Here is a 20,598-nt window from a genome sequence, read left to right as displayed (position 1 = left end):
CATCATAATAAATAGGGCATATCAAATAAGCTGCATGATCCGGTCATCGGCCAGTATCTGTCTAAGTACAGTCACCAAGAGCTATTGGGGCATAGAGGATGTGGAGATAGATGAATAGGAGGGTCCAGAGTCTGAGGAAAATTTAGAAAGAGGGAACAGGGAAGAGTTAGATTAGTGAAGGGAGGTGATGAGTTTTTCAAGGATGCTTTAAAATGTGGGGCCTAGGTATTAGGCCACGTGCACATACAGTATTTGGTGAGTTTTTTAATTCAGTATTTGTAAGCCAAAACCAGGAGTGGGGGATAAATACAGAAGTGGTGACGTGTTTCTATTATACTTTTCCTCTGTTCTACTCCTGATTTTGACTTATAAATACTGAGGTAAAAACTAACCAAATACTGAATGTGTGCAAATGGCCTTAATCTTATCATCTGGGGTAGTGTACTCCAGAAAACTGGTGCAGCACAAGAGAAATCTTAGAGATGGACGTGTGAGGTTCAGAATATGGAGGATGTTAGTCTTAGATCAGTTGCAGAACAGAGAGCACCGGAAGGGCGATAGGTTATAGATAGAGATGAGGGAGGAGACAGTGGTGGAGAACTTTGTGGGTGAGAGAGATAAGTTTTTATTGTATTCTTTAGCAGATGGGCAACCAGTGTAATGACTGGTGCTGCTTGGGAGTTAAGGGGGTTATGATTGAACCACCCAAGGCAATTGCAATGTCGGGTAGTAGAGGGAGGAAACAAGAGAAGTTCAGTTTTGGAGAGACTGTGTTTCAGATAGAGGGAGGACAGACAAGCCCCGGTATTTTGTATTAATGTGGGGGTGATGTCAGGAGACGAGGTGTAAAATTGGGTGTCATCAGCATAGAGGTGATACTGGAAACCAAATTTGCTGATGGTTTGTCCAATAGAGAGAAGGGTAGGCAGTCAAAGACTGAACCCTGAGGAACCCCAAAAGTAACAGGAAGAAGAGCCAGCAAAAGATACAATGAAGGAGTGGTCATAGAAATAAGGGAACGGAGTCCTTGAGGCCAGTAGAGTGGAGCACATTGAGAAGGAGCTGATGATCCACAGTGTCTTATGCTGCAGAGAGATCAAGGACAATCGGCAGGGAGCAGTGACCATTAGATTTTGCTGTTAGTAGATTGTTAGGGCCCCGTCACACATAGCGACTCACCAGCGATCCCGACAACGATATCACCTTGTCAGGATCGCTGGTGTGTCGCTACATGATCGCTGGTGAGCTGTCAAACAGGCAGCTTCACCAGCGATCAGGACCAGCGACACGCGAGTAACAAGCGACGCACGTGTATCTTAGTTACCAGCGCGCTGATGCAGGGAGCTGGTAACCAAGGTACACATCGGGTTTCTAAGGGGCGCGCGGCACTTAGAAACCCGATGTGTACCTTGGTTGCCAGCTCCCTGCATCAGCGCGCTGGTAACTAAGGTACACATCGGGTTACTAGGCACCACGCTCCCCTTAGAAACCCGATGTATACCTTGGTTACCAGCTCCTGCTCGTTGGTCGCTGGTCTCCCGCCTGTCACACGCAGCGATGTGTTCTGGCCAGCGGGAGACCAGCGACCCCAAAAATGTCCAGACGTTTCAACAACGATCAGCGATAACCGGCAGGGGGCCGGTCGCTGATAGCTGTCACACACAGCGATCTCGCTGGTGAGATCGCTGTTGCGTCACAAAATTTGTGACTCAGCAGCGATCTCGCTAGCGAGATCGCTGTGTGAGACGGGGGATTTAGAGTCTTTAGTAAGGGAAGTTTCAGTAGAGTGTAAAGAAGGAAACCAGATTGTAAAGGGTCAAGAAGGGAGTTATCTGTGTGCAGATTAGTCTAGAGCAGACCAAGGAATTTAGAGATGAAAGGAAGATTAGAGACAGGTCGGTAGCTAGCAGTGGCATTTCTGGTCCAGGGATTTTTTGTTTTTTTAAGTAAAGTAGTTATGACGGTGTGATTGAATGAAAAGGGAACGATAGTGAAAGAGAGAGGTAGTGGTCACAAACCACAAATCACAGGTTGAAGACCATGGCTATAGAGATCTTGCAGCAATTGGGGAGAATTCCAAGTATGCAAACTTGTCAGTTGGCCAAGATCCTCTTGAGGATGGAAGCACCAGGAGTAGATGGCACCCTATCAGTTACCCTTTGTCTCCTTATATAACTAGGAAAGCTACAATTTAAAGGGAATCTGTCACCCTTTTTTGAGATATCATATAATGATATCATTCAATTGTGTGTCACATAAGGATTCTCTTAGTACTTTTGCTTCCCCCTAACCCTGCAACTTTCATGCATAAATACCTTTTTTATATTGGTTCAAATGTATGTAAATTGCCGCGGTCTGGTCCGATGGGCGGGGCTTATTTGCCTGCTCCCCCCCTCCCTGTCTTGCTCTACGCATTTCTTCTTCCTGCATTCACGTAGTGGACAGCACTTGCGCATTGCAAAGGTCTCTGGCGCTTGCGCAGTATGCTTTGCCCAACTGTGCATGCGCCGGCATTTTTCAGCGCGGTCTATGCCCTGGAAGTCTTCCCATGCAGGACCCCCTTCCGGGGCATAGACTGTGCTGAAAAACACCGGCGCATGCGCAGTACCGATTATATATGACATTATATATGACACACAATTGAATGATATCATTATATGATATCTCAAAAAAGGGGTGACAGATTCCCTTTAAAAAGACTGGGGATACGTTTGACATAGAACATATGATTTTTACAAACATTAGAGAAAATGTAATGACGAAAGGAAACTAATAAGTTCCTGTTTGCATTGTCCATTCCTTCTTTAGTTTTTTGATATGCAGTTTGTAGCCTCATCCATTCTCAAATTTTTCTATTTTGTGAGTGTCTCTCCCAGTAATATAGGCTGGATGTAATCTCTGTATCTGGGCTTTCACTTCCTTTCTTGTATCACTGTTCTAGTTCTATACTTTGCTCTTCAAGTGCTTTCCTCCTTGCCTATGTGAGGTATCAAGCAGGAATGCGGGATTCAGTGACGGTACGCAGGCAGAGCAAGGGTTAGCAGGTTTATTTACAGGGGAATACTCCACGCAGGGAGGTAAAGAGTTAAACAGCATAAATGGAAAAGGATGTCAGGAGATAAAGGGTTAGACAGGGGAGACCAATGGTACATTAAGGCAAAGGATATAACAACGGTTCAGATAATGGCAGTTTGTTAGCAGAGATGTAAGGAAGTCCTTAAACTGCAGCTCCTCCTGCGAACTCAATGGCGCCAGCAACGGCCGTGTCCTTATTAATGGCAAGCAAACAATACCCCTTCTTCTGGTAACAGTGGTCGGTCTCCAGTACCTTCCACTGCCCCTAGTCCATATACTGTAGATGTCTACAAGGTTACGGGCCACGGTACTGTCTACGCCCGACTTGACTCCTGCACAACTCTCCTGACAGTCTCAGTCAAGCGGGCCCAAAGTGGCTGACGATAATATGGGTCACGGTCTTGTATGAGCCCAACGTGGCTCGGCAAACATTTACTGACACGGTCAGGGTACAAGTGTCTGTCCTGTCCTCGGTCACTCTTATGGGGCACGTGTGTCGTACTCACGGACACGGAGCGTTCTGCGCCTTGCTTGCACCCTGCTGGTGCTCCTGCTGAAGCACTCCCCTCTGTGGCTGCTGCAACACCCCGCTCAGCTCTGCTGTGTACGGCTCTGCTCTGAATTGCTGCTGGGCACACTGCTTCCCTCACCGCAGCAGTCCTTGTCCTTCTGGTCGACTGCAGCACAGCCTGTCGCAGCGCTGGTACTCCATGTCAGGATGCGGAGCGCACTGCTCACTCTTTTTCGCGCTTTTCCTTCTTATACTCCTGTGTCTGCATGCTCTTTCTAGGTTCTCCCCGCCCCCTCCTGTAAGCAGGAGCTCCATCTCTCTCCTCCTTCCCTCCTGGAGCAGGGGAGTGTCCTCCTCACTCAGGCTTCCCCCCCGAGAACAGAGGATGCAGCCTTCCTAGTTCCGGACCCGGCATGCAGGTACCCGCGGTCCGGTCAACCTCCTTACACCTACAACCTGTTTTCTGTGCCCTCCTGGCTCCTAGATAGCTCCTAGGTATTTTCCATTCTCTCAACTGCACATATGTGTACAACTACTTCCTCTAACTCCTGCTATCACCAAGGCTGGGATCAGATTGCTGTATTCAGAAACGGGCGAGGTGTGTCTGCAAATTGCAGACGTGACTTTCTCCATTTTCAGTCCAGTGAGCATGTCCGCAATGAGACTTTTTTCAGGTGGACCAGAATCGGCCATATGCACTGCTTCACTGTGTATAACGGCTCCGTGTGCAGTCCGTACAGTCTACTGTTCCTCTGTGCAATCTTGGAAGTAAAACAGCTGTTAAAGTAATTGTGTTGGAAACAGTGGACAGACTGCCGGGGCACTCGACTGTTGGGGTATTCAGCCGCAGCGTGATCGCAGATTAAATATGCTACTAAATTATTGAATTTCATATGCAGCAAACTATGATCATAATCTGAACAGTTCATTATGGAAGCAGTGACCCCTGCAGGCACTAATAGGTTATTGTCATAAAGCAATAAACGATCCAAATTTTGACAACTTTTTTTAACTTACGAACTCCAAGCAGTAAACAGCTATGTACGTTGTCCTACTGAAGTCTTATTGGCATGTCCTTATCCATGATGGTATATAGGTGCTATTTTTTTTTTCCGCTGACCCATTCGGGCAAGTTTGGTCCGCAAAAAATCAGACATGTGAAACTATAGTGTGTTCATATAAAAAAGGAAAGCATGTGTAGGTAGGGGAGCTGCCTCGGGGGGGTGGTCCTCTTACCGCCGTGAACAGACTGAGACAGAGACTGAAGTGCATCCAACAGGTCCTCTTTATTGGCCATCCTCTTGACGACCGCAGCACCACACAGCTGCTGCACAACGAGCTCCGCACACAGGCCCGGGTGCCTTTCCCTTTCTTCTGTCTTCCTGACTGATGTCCCTCGCAGCTCTTTCACTGTGGCTGCCCTAGGCCTATCACCACAGCGCTTCACCAGTCCGAGTCCGTCTGTGGTACCTCCTGGGCTCTCTCTGTCGTGCGGCTCTCCTGTCAGGGCCACCCCCCTGACCGTCTCTCTCACCTGTCCTTCCTGGAGCTTCTTCTTGTCCTGTCTCTCCCTCCAGTCTTCTTCACTCCTGAGCTCCTCTCCCAGGACTGACTTTCTGGAACTCTCTCCAACTATATATATCCCCTCCCTGGGAATTCCCCTCTAGAGCTCCTGTAACCCCACGCCCCATGACCATGCGGTTTCGTAGCCATAAGCTGATAGTAAGTCCATTTCTCACAGCTCTCTACTGCCATCTTGTGGCCAAACTTCAGTACTACACCTTACTTCATTTCTGCTGTCCTTGGTTTCCCTCTAGTGGCAAAACCCAGTCATTCACCACCCTGCTCCTCTGTCTAGCTGTCTCCCACCTTCATATACAGCGGTCCATGTCCAGCATATTGTACATTAACCTTTCCTGCTGCAGACAGGTCCATAGGTCAGTCCACTTCCCCTACATGCACCCTTCCTTTGACCATTGTCGCAAAAATGCAACACGGTGCGTTTGGCGCACGTCGGCGCAGGGCCAAAAGGGCGCACGTGACGGCAAAATCATACCAGCGCACGGCCAGCATACCCAACGCTAAATATAGGGTACGCTGATCGCATGCAGCGTCATGCACCCATAGGAGGAGCTTACCAGAGGAGGTGTGGCTGGGGGCGGAGCTTAGCAGCGGCCCTGCGCTGCGCCTCCTAACGCAAGTCTGAAAGTAGCCTAAGCTAAAGACTGGACCAAGGTGAGTCATTGGACATGGTATATCTTGATTTTTCCAAAGCATTTGATACCGTGCCACACAAGAAGTTGGTACACAAAATGAGAATGCTGGCTCTTGAGGAAAATATGTGTAAATAGGTAAGTAACTGGCTTAGTGAAAGAAAGCAGAGGGTAGTTATAAATGGTATATTCTCTAATTGGGTCGCTGTGACCAGTGGGGCACCGCAGGGGTCGGTGTTGGGACCTATTCTCTTCAACATATTTATTAATGATCTGGTAGAAGGTTTACACAGTAAAATATCGATATTTGCAAATGATACAAAACTATGTAAAGCAGTCAATACAAGAGAAGATAGTATTCTGCTATATATGGATCTGGATAAGTTGGAAACTTGGACTGAATGGTGGCAGATGTGGTTTAACAATGATAAATGTAAGGTTATACACAAGGGAAGAAGGAATCAATATCACCATTACACACTGAATGGGAAACCACAGGGTAAATCTGACATGGAGAATGACTTGGGGATCCTAATTAGGCCGGGATCACACATGGGAGGAACACAGCCGAGTCTCGCATGTTAATACCCGGCACTCAGGAGAGGAGGGCGTGGCTCCATGTATTGCTATGTGGCCGCACGCTCCGCTCCTGAGTGTCGGGTATTAACATGCGAGACTCGGCCGTATTCCTCGCATGTGTGATCCCGGCTTTAATGATAAGCTTACCTGGAGCAACCAGTGCCAGGCAGCGGCTGCCAAGGCAAACAGGATCATGGAGTGCATTAAAAGAGGTCTGGATACACATGATGAGAGCATTATACTGCCTCTGTACAAATCCCTGGTTAGACCGCAAATGGAGTACTGTGTACAGTTTTGGGCACCAGTGCTCAGGAAGGATATAATAGAACTAGAGCGAGTACAAAGGAGAGCAACAAAATTAATAAAAGTGATGGGGGAACTACAATACCCAAAGAGATTAGCAAAATTAGGATTATTTAGTCTAGAAAAAAGATGACTGGGGGCGATCTAATAACCATGTATAAGTATATAAGGGGACAATACAAATATCTCTCATAGGATCTATATATACCAAGGAAGGTGACGGTCACAAGGGGGCATACTCTGCGTCTGGAGGAGAGAAGGTTTTTTCACCAACACAGAAGAGGATTCTTTACTGTTAGGGCAGTGAGAATCTGGAATTCCTTGCCTGTGGAGGTGGTGATTGCGAACTCAGTCAAGGGGTTCAAGAGAGGCCTGGATGTCTTCCTGGAGCGCAACAATATTGTATCTTACAGTTATTAGGTTCTTTAGAAGGACGTAGATCTGTGGATTTATTCTGACAGATTATAGGCTGAACTGGATGGACACATGCCTTTTTTCGGCTTTGCTAACTATGTTATTATGTAACATCAAGGCCACTAATATGAGGCATACTGGTAGGACTAGCTTAACATTTCTATTAGCTGTATGCGCATATTAATAAGTCATATACATCCTTGGGGGTGACAAATTCCCTTTAATCAATGAAAATGTATCCAAAGACTGTGTTTGGAAGAAAGTGAGTCCCCTCTGTAAAACAGAGATCTCTGGAGGTGATAGAACATGCTCTGATATTTTAATGTCAGAGAGGTGAACAGAGTTCAATAGCTATGAACTCTGCTCAACTTTCTCACTTCACTGTGAGGCACTGAGCTGTTGACTGCCAGGTTGAATGCTAGCATCATGCCAACGTTCAGCATGGAAGCTAGATGTAGCCGATCTAGACTCGTCGCAGGACAAATGGATGATATTCTCGTCGGACAGGTGAGGGATATTTTTTTTATCATTTTTTCTTTAACAGAGGACATGGGCTTCAGTGGACTAGGCTTAAAGGTGAGAATAACTGTGCTTTATTATTTTCATTTCAAATAAAGGTGTCAGTGTCATTATTTAAGTTAAAGAACGTTATTCTGGTTGATTTTTATTTACAATATGACTATGGGGCTAGAAACGGGGTGTCTTATTGAAGCCTCTCCATTGCTAACCCCTTGATGTCAGCTGCCAATACAAAGCACCATATTTAGTGTGCTTCCAAAATTTAACGGCAATAATATGCCCCTGTCTGATTGGGTGTCCCGGCTGCAAAGCACCCTGACCTTGAAGTGGACATTGCGCTGACTGCCTTGGAGGGAGAGGCCCGTAAATACGTCTGTCTACAGCCAGAACTCACTCATAGTACCCTGAAGGAGCTAGTGAAATTCCTGGAAGAGATCTACGGCGAGACTGCTAGCGCGGGACACCTCCGTGCCAAATTTTTCTCTAGACTGCAGCAGGAAGAAGAAGGGATCTCTCAGTATGCGACAGCACTGCAAGAAGTGTTGGCAGAAGTGCAAAGGAAAGAGACGGATGGGCTTGGTGGCATGGGCTCCACAGACCGGATACTCTGGGAACAATTCATTCTGGGACTGCATAGCACATCCTTGAGGAGAGCACTGTCAGAACGGGTCCGTGTAGATCCGACTCTTTCATTCCGTCAAATCCTGGCAGAAGCAGTGGCCCAAAGCAAGAAAGACAGTTACGCGGTGGTGTGATGCTTGTCCAGGGTGCCAATACCAGAGGAGACCCAAATCATCAGGAGGCGCTGATCCAGGTAGTGCATGACTTGCAGCGGTCTCTTGTCAGTATGCAAGATAAATTAACCCAGATGGAGCCAAGAATGGGAGAACAACAGTCTGACTCAATGCACTCATATAACCATCCTTCGGCCCGACCTTTAAGGGGGCAGTGGGTGCAAGCTCCCCCCCGCCAGGCATCAGAGGCACGAAGACCGGCTCAGGATGCCCCTCGGCGAAGAAAAGACATCCAATGCTGGGAATGTGGAGGACAAGGGCACCTTGCCAGGGACTGCCGGAATTATTTTCAAAGCCAGCAACAGTCGCCGTTAAACTACCAATCCCCGCAGTAACACGGCACTCTGTGGGGGAAGCAAGAAGAGAGGCCACTCCTTATCATAATGAACACTTGATTGCTGGGAGTCCCATCCTGTGTGCTGGATTTGAGGGCGTTCCAGTGGATTGCTTGGTAGATACCGGTTCACAAGTGACAACGATGCCAGAATCATATTTCAAACAGCATTTTCAGGCCCTGGATAAGCCAGAGAAGGAGACATTGATCCGGTTGTTTGCTGCCAATCAACAGTCGATCCCGGTCACAGGGGTTGTGTGGATGAATATTCGAATCTGCGGGCAAGAAGTAGGAAAGAAAGGGATCCTGCTCATCCCTGAGCCCATCAAAGAAGATGTGCCTGTAGTACTGGGAATGAATATCCTATGAGAACTCGATCAGATAATGTTCACCAAACGGGGACCCAGTTACTGGAAGAAGGCTGCCACACACAAGCCTACTCAAGAAGCCCTTCAGCGATTGATCCATGTCTGTGGGACGCAGAAGAGTGTGCCATCTTATCAGGCGGTAGGGGTCATCAGGGCCCCTGGGAAGGATTCTGTAATCCTGCCTCCCGAGCGAGAAAGTATATTAGACCTTCCAGTGGGGACTCATCGCAACCTTGACGGGCTGGAGGTGATAGTTCAGCCTGTGGTAGGCGGAGGAGCGGACCAAGAAGTCATGATAGCTCGTACGATAGCTGTGGTCCAGCGAGGACACGTCCCCATAAGAGCTTTGAACGTGGGCCCCGGGGAAGTCACCTTGCCATGGAGGACAGATCTGGCCCGGGTGTACTTACACAAGGGCAAAGTGGTGAGTCAGAAAGTGATGTCTTTATTGCCGATCGAAGGTGCGGGGTGGACCCTGGCAGTCGCTGCGGGGCCCGAAGAAAAGCCATCCCCAGAGTGGAATGGGCGAATCATCCTTGACCAAATGGAAGTGGATGTGAAGGCTCTTGGCCCTGAGCGTGTACGGGCGATAGAAGCTATGCTGTGGGAAAATCAGGCCGCATTCGCCCGTCACGCCAAAGATTTTGGCTGTACCGAAGCGATCACACACGAGATACCGACCGGGGACGCTCGTCCAATTCAAGAACGATATTGGCAAATCCCACCCAAGATGTATCAAGAGGTGAAGACATTACTGAGGCAGATGCTGGATTTAGGAGTAGTGCAGAGTAGTCAGAGCCCTTGGGCGGCACCGGTGGTGCTCGTCAAGAAGGATGGGACCATCCGGTTCTGTGTAGATTACAGGAAACTCAATGCCTGCACTGTGCGAGATTCATATGCGTTACCTCGCATCGAGGAATCCTTGACAGCGTTAGGGAAAGCCAAGTACTTCTCCACCTTGGACCTTGCGAGCGGATACTGGCATGTGGCCGTGACCGAGAAAGACAAGGAAAAAACTGCCTTCATCCTCCCTATGGGATTGTTTGAGTTTAACCGGATGCCCTACGCCCTTTCCAATGTGCCAGGCACGTTTCAATGGTTGATGGAAAAGTGTTTGGGAGACTTAAACTTTGAGGCTACCCTGATCTACCTGGATGACATCATTGTGTTCACTGTCACGTTCGAAGACCATCTTACCTGGCTTGGACAGGTACTCGAAAGATTGCGGGCTCATAACCTGAAGGTGAAGCAAAAGAAGTGCCACCTCGTCAAGAGAGAGATCGAGTACCTGGGCCACATAGTGTCACAAGATGGAGTTCTGTCTTTACCAGAAAAAGTGGCTGCAATCCAGAAGTGGCCAGTCCCTCGCACCGTGCGGGAACTCCAGGCCTTCCTTGGACTCAACGGGTACTTCCGATGGTTTGTCAAAGATTTCGCAAAGGTGGCGGGTCCTCTGAATGAACTGCTGAGGGGGACATCCCCTGGGACCAGAGGCAAGATGAGGCCTTCCAGGCTATAAAGAATGCTCTTACTTCAGCCCCAATTTTGGCCTACGCAAATTTTGATCAACCGTTCCTGTTGTACACAGACCGTAGTCTTCATGGACTCAGTGCAGTACTTTCCCATATACAGGATGGACGTGAGAGAGTCATCGGGTATGCCAGTAGGTCCCTGCGAGACAGTGAAAGAAACCCCCATAATTACAGCTCTTTCCGGTTAGAGCTCCTGGCCCTCGTGTGGGCCATGACAGGGAAGTTTGCGGGCTTCCTGGCAGGGACAAAGATTCAAGTTCGAACAGACAATAATCCTCTGGCCCACCTTGAAAATGCTAAATTGGGGGCCTTAGAACAACGGTGGGTGGCTCGCCTGGCCAAGTTTGACTTTACCATCCGTTATCGCTTTGCTACTGAAAATGCAAATGCTGATGGCCTGTCACTAGTGACAGTAGAAACTCCAGTGGGGGATCTCGATGAACAACTCAAAGAGGAATAAACCCCAGACTTCCGTAAGTTCAAGACCCCAGTGGTTGCAGTCCAGTCGAGTAGGGGGGCCTGCGCACTACCCCGATCTCTGGGGAGAACCAATGAAGAGTGGGGAAATGTTCAAGATGAAGACGGAAGGCTGAGACAGATGAAATGCTGGGTAGCACAGAAGCGGAAGCCAGGCAAACAAGAGAGAGATAGTCTGGACGCTGAGATGAAGATTGTCTTATACCAGTGGGATAGGCTGGAGGTGCGAGAATCGGTGCTATATCGCAAGAGGCAACAGCCGAAAGATACTGAAGTAAGGTGGCAGGTGGTCATCCCAGGAGGAATGGCCCAAGAAGTGGCTAAAGATGCCCACTTCGGGTCCACAAAGACCTACCAGTGGTTACAGTGACACATGTACTGCCCCCGGATGGAGTAAGTGGTAGAAGAGGTTTGCCGGCAATGTCGAGTATGTGACCTCATTAAGAGTAGTGAACAAAGGGCACCCATCCAGACCATACATACTAAGGAAACTCTAGAAGTCTTGATGATCGACTATCTCCTCGTGGGACACTCATCCCGGGTCCACAGTACTGTTTGGTGATGACTGACCATTTCTCCAAGTTCGCTGTAGTCACCCCGACTATAGATCGCACGGGCCATCTGTCAAGACTTCATCCGAGTGTATGGGTGCCCAAAGCGCATCCACTCTGACCAAGGTGCATGTTTCCAAGGCAAGGTGATGGAAGAACTGTACCGTTTGTATGGCATCGAGTGGTCCCGGACCACCCCTTACCATCCTCAAGGCAATGGAGCATGTGAACGCTTCAACCGGACCTTACTTCAAATGCTGAGGATGTTGGAAGAGGACAAGAAAGCACGCTGGCCAGATATCCTGCCAGAGTTGGTCTGGACCTACAACAATCGGGTCCATTCCACCACGGGTTACACCCCCTATCTGCTGCTCTTTGGAAGAGCTGGACGAGAGATCATTGAATTGAAGTTGGAACAGCCAGAGGAGCTGATGGTGCGAAACATCACTTCATGGGTGAAAGAGCATCGGAAACTACTGCAAACAATACGGCGCTTGGTGGGTCAGCAGCTACAGGACAAAGAACATACGGGCAGTGAACTGTTTTAAGAGAAACCGCTCCGCCCGGGGACCGAGTATTAGTCAGAGAGAAATGCCCCAAGGGTAAACTAAGCGAGAGATGGGAAGTACAGCCTTACAAAGTCATCGAGCGAGTGTATGCTGACCGTCCGGTCTACAATGTGCAAGTTGAGAATGGGGCGTCCACCCCTAGAGTGCTCCACAGGAATATGCTATGGCCATGCTGGTCCGAGGCCCGTCCTGTACCAGTGCCGCTTGAGGAGGATGCTCCACCTCCTGAACCTGTCTTGCCTGCTGGTGAAATCAATGATGAATGGTGGATCGGCCCTGACACCATGGCGGGCCCTCAGCCGGACAGAGATGGTAATCTTCTGGAGGTACCAATGCCACCACGTGACAAGTTCAGACAAGAGCCTACTACAACTCCTGCAGCAAGTATTCCTCTGGAGGATAGTCAAGATATACGGAGATCCCAGAGGTCTACTGCAGGGGGTTCCACCAGTCCGATACATAGAACAGTGTTCTCTGTCTGTTTCTCCGCTTGTGTTTTCTCCCCTATAGGTGCTGTTCCGCATTGCAAGTGTCTCTATTCCACTGCAAACTTGATGCTGTGATGGTCGAGGATGACCATCTTTAAGTAGGGAGGCATGTAAGGGGTTGGCATTGCTATGGACAGTAGAGACAAGCAGCCCCTTTAAGAGACAGCACCCCCTTGGTTAGATCAGTGGGACGTTCTGCACTTCCCTGCTGTAAAGGCTGTTTTGGTTTCATCTGCCTGACTACAGAGTGGAGGGCCTGCTTTTCTGTGTGGAGAAGAGAAGATTTCTGAAGGAAGTGGACGGGCCTGCCTGAGCTGTGAGGAAAAAAGAACGTTTAGCCTGAGACTGTGACTTTGTAAACTATTCTGGGGATTAAAAGGTGGCTTTCCTGCCTTGCTGCCAGAAGCCACGAAGAGAAGACAAAAAAGGAACAGGCTTGGAATCTTCACACAAGGACAAGACCACGTTGCACAGAGCTTCCAGGGAGGACATTGCATCATTTTGCAGAGAACTGCAGGGGGCCCCCAGAAAGGAACTTCAACACCAACTGTACTGTGAGTGTTAACCCCGTGTGCGCACATGTTTAGGGCTTAGGATAGGCTGCAATAGACAGAGCACGGTAGCCATGCGGCTGGTGTAGCCAGTCAGGCTAGAGTTAGAGCAGCAGCATATTGTGATTTATTGTATTGTTTTGCATTTGCAAAATACACTGATCTGTAATACAGTGGGGAAAAAAAGTATTTAGTCAGTCAGCAATAGTGCAAGTTCCACCACTTAAAAAGATGAGAGGCGTCTGTAATTTACATCATAGGTAGACCTCAACTATGGGAGACAAACTGAGAAAAAAATCCAGAAAATCACATTGTCTGTTTTTTTTTCATTTTATTTGCATATTATGGTGGAAAATAAGTATTTGGTCAGAAACAAAATTTCATCTCAATACTTTGTGATTTATCCTTTGTTGGCAATGACAGAGGTCAAACGTTTTCTGTAAGTCTTCACAAGGTTGCCACACACTGTTGTTGGTATGTTGGCCCATTCCTCCATGCAGATCTCCTCTAGAGCAGTGATGTTTTTGGCTTTTCGCTTGGCAACACGGACTTTCAACTCCCTCCAAAGGTTTTCTATAGGGTTGAGATCTGGAGACTGGCTAGGCCACTCCAGGACCATGAAATGCTTCTTACGAAGCCACTCCTTCGTTGCCCTGGTGGTGTGCTTTGGATCATTGTCATGTTGAAAGACCCAGCCACGTTTCATCTTCAATGCCCTTGCTGATGGAAGGAGGTTTGCACTCAAAATCTCACGATACATGGCCCCATTCATTCTTTCATGTACCCGGATCAGTCGTCCTGGCCCCTTTGCAGAGAAACAGCCCCAAAGCATGATGTTTCCACCACCATGCTTTACAGTAGGTATGGTGTTTGATGGATGCAACTCAGTATTCTTTTTCCTCCAAACACGACAAGTTGTGTTTCTACCAAACAGTTCCAGTTTGGTTTCATCAGACCATAGGACATTCTCCCAAAACTCCTCTGGATCATCCAAATGCTCTCTAGCAAACTTCAGACGGGCCCGGACATGTACAGGCTTAAGCAGTGGGACACGTCTGGCACTGCAGGATCTGAGTCCATGGTGGCGTAGTGTGTTACTTATGGTAGGCCTTGTTACATTGGTCCCAGCTCTCTGCAGTTCATTCACTAGGTCCCCCCGCGTGGTTCTGGGATTTTTGCTCACCGTTCTTGTGATCATTCTGACCCCACGGGGTGGGATTTTGCGTGGAGCACCAGATCGAGGGAGATTATCAGTGGTCTTGTATGTCTTCCATTTTCTAATTATTGCTCCCACAGTTGATTTCTTCACTCCAAGCTGGTTGGCTATTGCAGATTCAGTCTTCCCAGCCTGGTGCAGGGCTACAATTTTGTTTCTGGTGTCCTTTGACAGCTCTTTGGTCTTCACCATAGTGGAGTTTGGAGTCAGACTGTTTGAGGGTGTGCACAGGTGTCTTTTTATACTGATAACAAGTTTAAACAGGTGCCATTACTACAGGTAATGAGTGGAGGAAAGAGGAGACTCTTAAAGAAGAAGTTACAGGTCTGTGAGAGCCAGAAATCTTGATTGCTTGTTTCTGACCAAATACTTATTTTCCACCATAATATGCAAATAAAATGAAAAAAAAACAGACAATGTGATTTTCTGGATTTTTTTTTCTCAGTTTGTCTCCCATAGTTGAGGTCTACCTATGATGTAAATTACAGATGCCTCTCATCTTTTTAAGTGGTGGAACTTGCACTATTGCTGACTGACTAAATACTTTTTTTCCCCACTGTAGTTGGAGCATCGTGCCATTTGTATGGCCCAGCTAGAGAATATCACTTTTGTAAATTGTTTTATGTCATTGCATACCCCTGTTTACACTTTCCTAACTCTGCATTCCTTGCCTGTAAATAAATTAACCCTTTGTTGTTTGCATCTCATCTTGTGTACCGCAGTCTCCCTGCATTGTGGTGGTCCCCCAGCCATCGCTTCAGTACCACGTACAGCGGTGGGTGTGCTGCCATCACCATGTATGATGGACAAGAAAAGGACATCTCTATTGTCCTTGTACTTGACCACCAGCATGTTGTTGCTACATTAGGCTCTGCTCTCACCCTTTCGGAGCAGCTACCCAATTAGAGTCTTAGGCTACTTTCACACATCAGTTTTTCGCTGTCAGGTGCGATCCGGCATCGCGCCAGAGCGCCAGATCCGGCAAATGTTATGTAAAACCGGATGTGACAGATCCGGTTTTCTGCCGGATCCGTCTTGGTCATCAGACCAAAAACCGGATCCGTCTCATCCGTTTCATCCGTTTTTCCATCCGTTTTCCGCCGGATCCGGCTTTTAAAAACGCCCCTTGGGGGCTTTGAAACGGGATTGGCTGATGAAATCTATATATACCGTGTTCCTACAGCCCATCTTTGACAGGTTGTAGAGGAGAAACTGCATGTTGGAGAGAAGAGCAAGTGACTGGCGAAGATGGATGTTGTGATTGCAAATATTTTGAAGAATGTGGTGGATTTTACAGCGGAGGCGAACCGTTTGAGGGTGATTGTTCTGGAGAAGGAGAGAGCAAGACAGCAGCGCATCAGGCATCAGCGACGCCGTTTGTGGATCCACCCCATCACAGCCAAGAGAATGAGGCGTGGGGTCTATTCTACACTCTGCATGGACCTTAGACGAAACCCGGAGAAATTTTTTGGATATGTTCGGATGAAAATGGAGAATTTTGATTACTTGGTGGAGCACATTGCACACCACATAAGAAAATCGGACACCTATTGCCGCTTCTCCGTTTCACCCACAGAGCGTCTGATGGTGACTTTAAGGTAAGCCACATTTATTGGATATGCTCGCATCAGAGCACACTTTCACTGCAATCTTGTTGGTGGTAGTTTGTATCTCCAAGTGTTATAGCTGAGTTTTGGTATGTAATGCTGTGATTTTTAACTAATTTATTGTTTTTTAATTCCCCACAGATTTCTTGCAACTGGAGAATCCCTTTCGTCACTGCATTTCCAGTACAGACTCGGGATTTCAACCATGTCTGGAATAGTGAAGCACACATGCCGTGCACTGTGAGACTCCTTAGCTGAAGAGTTTTTACCAGAGCCCACAACAGAGAGGTGGATTGAAATTTCTGAAAAGTTTCTACAGATATGTCAGTTTCCGAACTGCTTGGGCGCTGTGGATGGGAAACATATCCGCATTGTAAAGCCAGCAGGATCGGGATCGGAATATTTCAATTCCAAGAAATATTTCTCCATTGTCCTCATGGCCATCGCTGACGCGGAATACAAATTTATTGCTGTTGATATTGGGGCCTATGGCTGCTCCAATGACTCTCAAGTTTTCAAACTGTCTGCCATGGGGCGTAAACTGTATGGAAACACCTTCCAGTTCCCATCCCCTAGACCGCTGCCGCAAAACATCAGGTCCACCTATGCCTTTTGTCTGTGTAGGGGATGAAGCATTCCAGCTGTCAGAACACCTTTTGAAACCCTACTGTAGCAGAGGATTGACAAGAACAAAACGCATTTTTAATTACCGGCTAACAAGAGCAAGAAGAATGGTGGAATGCTCCTTTGGTATTCTGACAGCCAAATGGCGTGTCCTATTGACTGCGATCAACCTCAAGACAGAAACTGTGGACGAGGTGATCAAAGCTTGCGTGGTACTCCACAATTTTGTTATGTGCAAGGAACCCATTTCCATTGAGGACACCGCTGAAGAAACCAGCTTGCAAGATTACCAGAACATTACCAATAGAAGGTCTGTGACGGTGTCACGAATGAGGGACAATTTTGCACAATACTTTGTCACCTCAAGACAGAATAGACTGGCAGGATGACAGAGTTTGATAAATTTCTGCCCTTAACCAAAGTTGTGTACCTTCTGTACCAACAGTATACTGTATACCTTTTCCAAACAAAGTTGGCTATCTTGTCGTGGTTTAACTATTTTTACCTTGACCACAGTTGTGTACCTGGTTGTGTTTTAGGCAAAGTCTTTCACCTTTTACCAAAAGTTGTGTACATTGTTAGGAAATCCCCAACAAATTACACAACTATTGGTAAAAGGTGAAATACTTTGTCTAAAACACAACCAGGAACACAACTGTGGCCAAAAGGTAAAATTTATTTACCTTTTACCCACAGTTATGTACCTGGTTTTGTATACCTTTTTACCTTTTGTATACCCTGTACTTAACCTTTTTTTATACCATAGTTCGCCACAGAAATAAAAGACAGACAACCAGTGTAAACCAATACTTTAACTTTCATTGAAAAATTTTTTTTTTTAATAAACTGTTGATTGTTAAAAAATTTTCTCTTTTTTATTTGAATACACACATTTATAAATTAATGTAGTGTGGGGTGGAAATACTGCTGGAGGGGCTGCGGGACAGTTCGACACTGGGAGTGTGGGGAGAGGACTGGGATCGTGGTGGGGAAGGAACAGTTAGAGGTGAAGGGGTGGAAAAAGCAAGAGAATGGGTGGACATGTGGGTGGCAGAACAGGTGGTGGGTGGTGGAGTGGAGGGTTGGGCAGGGAATGGAGTAGCAGATGATGTGGTTGCGAAGTGGTAGGGGGAAGGAGTTTGGTACGGGGCAGGTTGCTGGAAGTGGGGAGGTTGCTGGTACTGGGGAGTTTGCTGGTACTGAGGAGGTGGCTGGTATGGAATAGGAGGGGGAGGAGGCACAGTGGCTGGAGGGGGTGCAGGTGGAGGAACTACTGTGGTGGGAGGTGGAGGTTGGGAGGTAACCTGCTGTAGAGCACCGTGGCACGAATGCATTACATGCATCTGCTGGGTAGGAGATAGTGTTGCCATGCGCTCCACAACAGACCTGAAAAAAATGTGGTTTGGAGAAGATGTTGCTTCTGAATGCATTGTTTGCAGAAGTGTCTTCAACTCCAGAATGCCGGAGTTGAGCTGCTGAAAGCCTGCAGAGATTTGCTCTGACAAGACTTTGAGACAGTTCTGGAAAGATGCATTCAGATGCAAGAACTCTGGGGCATAGCTCTTTTCCTGACCCCTCTGCCACTGCCGCCCAGTACCCGCAGGTGTACTAGAGGTGGCAGGGGCAGAAGGGTGGGGTAAAGGGAAAGCGATCTCCTCACCAGCAGCTTCATGTAATGTAGGCGGCCACGATGCTCCTGCGCTGGTGGATGGGACAGATGGGTCGAATGTGAGGGAAGGTTGGGAAGGTGCAGATGTGCCGGGGTGCTCGAAGTGTCCCTCGGTGCCGGTCTCCTCAGGGATCGCCTCAGAAGGGTCCAACCGTGCAGGCTCCCGATTGCTGGTCACCGTGATGTGGAACAAAGAGAAAAAAACACAATTAATATACTGACATGCCATTGGCCCTGGCTGAAAAACAAATTGGACATGTAAACATTACTTTTGGACATGGGGTGTGTAATATTTACCTTCTGGTGACCATTGTTGCCCGGAGGAACGACAGGGCTCGTGCGTACTTGTACTTGCTCCTGCGTCCTCCAGATCCACTCGGGGCTTGCATCTCTTCATTGAACTCCTTCTTGAAATGATCCCTCACAGACCGCCACCGATTCACAATTCTCTCCCCTGAAATGAGAAAGCACAAAGTGGTTAGTATACAACATCAGTGTTTCACAAACTCCAGTCCTCGTGGTTCCCAACGGGTCATGTTTTCAGGATTCCCATAGTGTTGCTCAAAAGGAAATCCTGAAACCATGACCTGTGGGTACCACGAGGACTGGAGTTCGGGAAACACTGCTTGACATCAAGCAACGGGAACTGTATATACTTACGCTCTTGAATCTGGGCCCGAGCTTCAAGGTCCTCCCAGCGGTCCACAAGGAGCGAACAGATTTCCTCCCAGAGCCGTCCGGTCACAATTAGATCAGCATGCCGGCGGTCAGCCATATTCCAAAGCGGCTCCCTTTCTCTAACAAGATCGATGAGGTGGTCCACATCAATCCCTCCATCCTCACCGTCAGAGTCGGGAGCACGCTGTGAAGGCTGTTAAAGAAAAAGAGAAAAATAAAATAATTAGCCACCACACTTAAAGAAATGAAATAAGTTAAAAAAAACCAAAGCAAAAATATTATACTTACATGCTGGTGACCGCCGCGTCGCTGTCGCCGACGACCCTGGGAGGCACTGTGAGGACCTCTTGGCCGAGCAACAGATTGGGAAGACTAGAAAAGAAAAGCAGAAAAATTATGTGGTTGGATGTAGGCATATGTGTTTGCTGTGTGATATCTGCGCTACATTGTTTTCTATGTGTTGTATGTAGTGTGATGTTGTGTTTCTGCGTTTGATGCAGGAAACTTACCAATTGCGAGCCCACTCCAGGTATCTGTCCACCCCTTCCTTCTTCTTCTGGGAGCTCCTCTTCAGCTTGTGATTCCTGTTTTGAAATAAAAGCCAGTGAATAGACTTATATTCCAGAGATAATGGATTTTGGAAATAAAAACTTACCGTCAAACGCTGATGATGTGAGGGAGGGTTCCCAGAAGAAGATGTGTCCTCCTGCTGGCCAGTCTCCACTCCTGATGCTGCTGCTGTTGCTGCTGTTGCTGCTGCCGGTGCTGCTGCATCTATAGGGCGTCTTCTGCTGGTGAATAAAGAGAAACAAAGGGCCACTGAATATATTGATATTCCATGAGTTAATCTCTGAGGACATTGTGCATTATTGTTGTAATGCAAAAAATTTTGTAGGGCCTCAATCGTTTATGAGTCATAGCCATGCGGAACACTGGAATGTTATATAAAACATCAAAACTCCAATATTGCCGAAGTTTTGTCTCCATGTGAAGGACCACGCCCCAAAAGTCATAATTTCTACTGTGTCTACAGGTGTCCAGTTAGAAAATAATGAATAGCTGTTGTCTGTCAGAAATTGCTGGGCATAGAAATTTGGGCCACCATGAGGTTTACCAAATCCTCAGAGAAAGAGACTTTGAAAAAGTCTATTTGTGTGATGCCGGTGGTGTCAAATTTAGTTCCTGATTGTGCCACAAAATCAGGAATCAGTGACTGAATCCATGCGGAGTTAGTAACGGTGGGCGCTGCTTAATTTTCTGCCCTGGTGCATCTGCGTGGCGGTCCAGTATCACTTGAGGAGGAGGAAAAATAAAGGAAGGTGGTATCCTCTCCCTCACTATCAGTGTCGGAGGCAAGGAAGGTGTATGCCTCCTCTGCTGAATACAGTGATTGGGACATTTTTGCACATACAGTTAGGTCCATATATATTTGGACAGAGACAACATTTTTCTAATTTTGGTTCTAGACATTACCACAATGAATTTTAAACAAAACAATTCAGATGCAGTTGAAGTTCAGACTTTCA

General features: G+C 47.5%; 1 long non-coding RNA gene across 1 annotated transcript; it reads right to left on the bottom strand.

Moving 5' to 3' along the window:
- Nucleotides 1-19,360: 19,360 nt before the first annotated feature.
- LOC141086685 (uncharacterized) lies at nucleotides 19,361-19,858 on the bottom strand. The gene is made up of 3 exons (XR_012231635.1): nucleotides 19,728-19,858; nucleotides 19,582-19,656; nucleotides 19,361-19,444 (listed from the first exon to the last, which is right to left on the bottom strand). It is a non-coding gene; the product is annotated as an uncharacterized lncRNA (long non-coding RNA).
- Between the last annotated feature and the right edge of the window lie 740 nt (nucleotides 19,859-20,598).

This window comes from Dendrobates tinctorius, unplaced genomic scaffold, assembly GCF_039654945.1.
Source record: "Dendrobates tinctorius isolate UK_male_01 unplaced genomic scaffold, ASM3965494v1 ptg000032l, whole genome shotgun sequence".
NCBI classification, from domain to species: Eukaryota; Metazoa; Chordata; class Amphibia; order Anura; family Dendrobatidae; genus Dendrobates; species Dendrobates tinctorius.
Note: the sequence above shows the minus strand (reverse complement) of the source record. Positions and strands in the feature narration are given on the sequence as shown.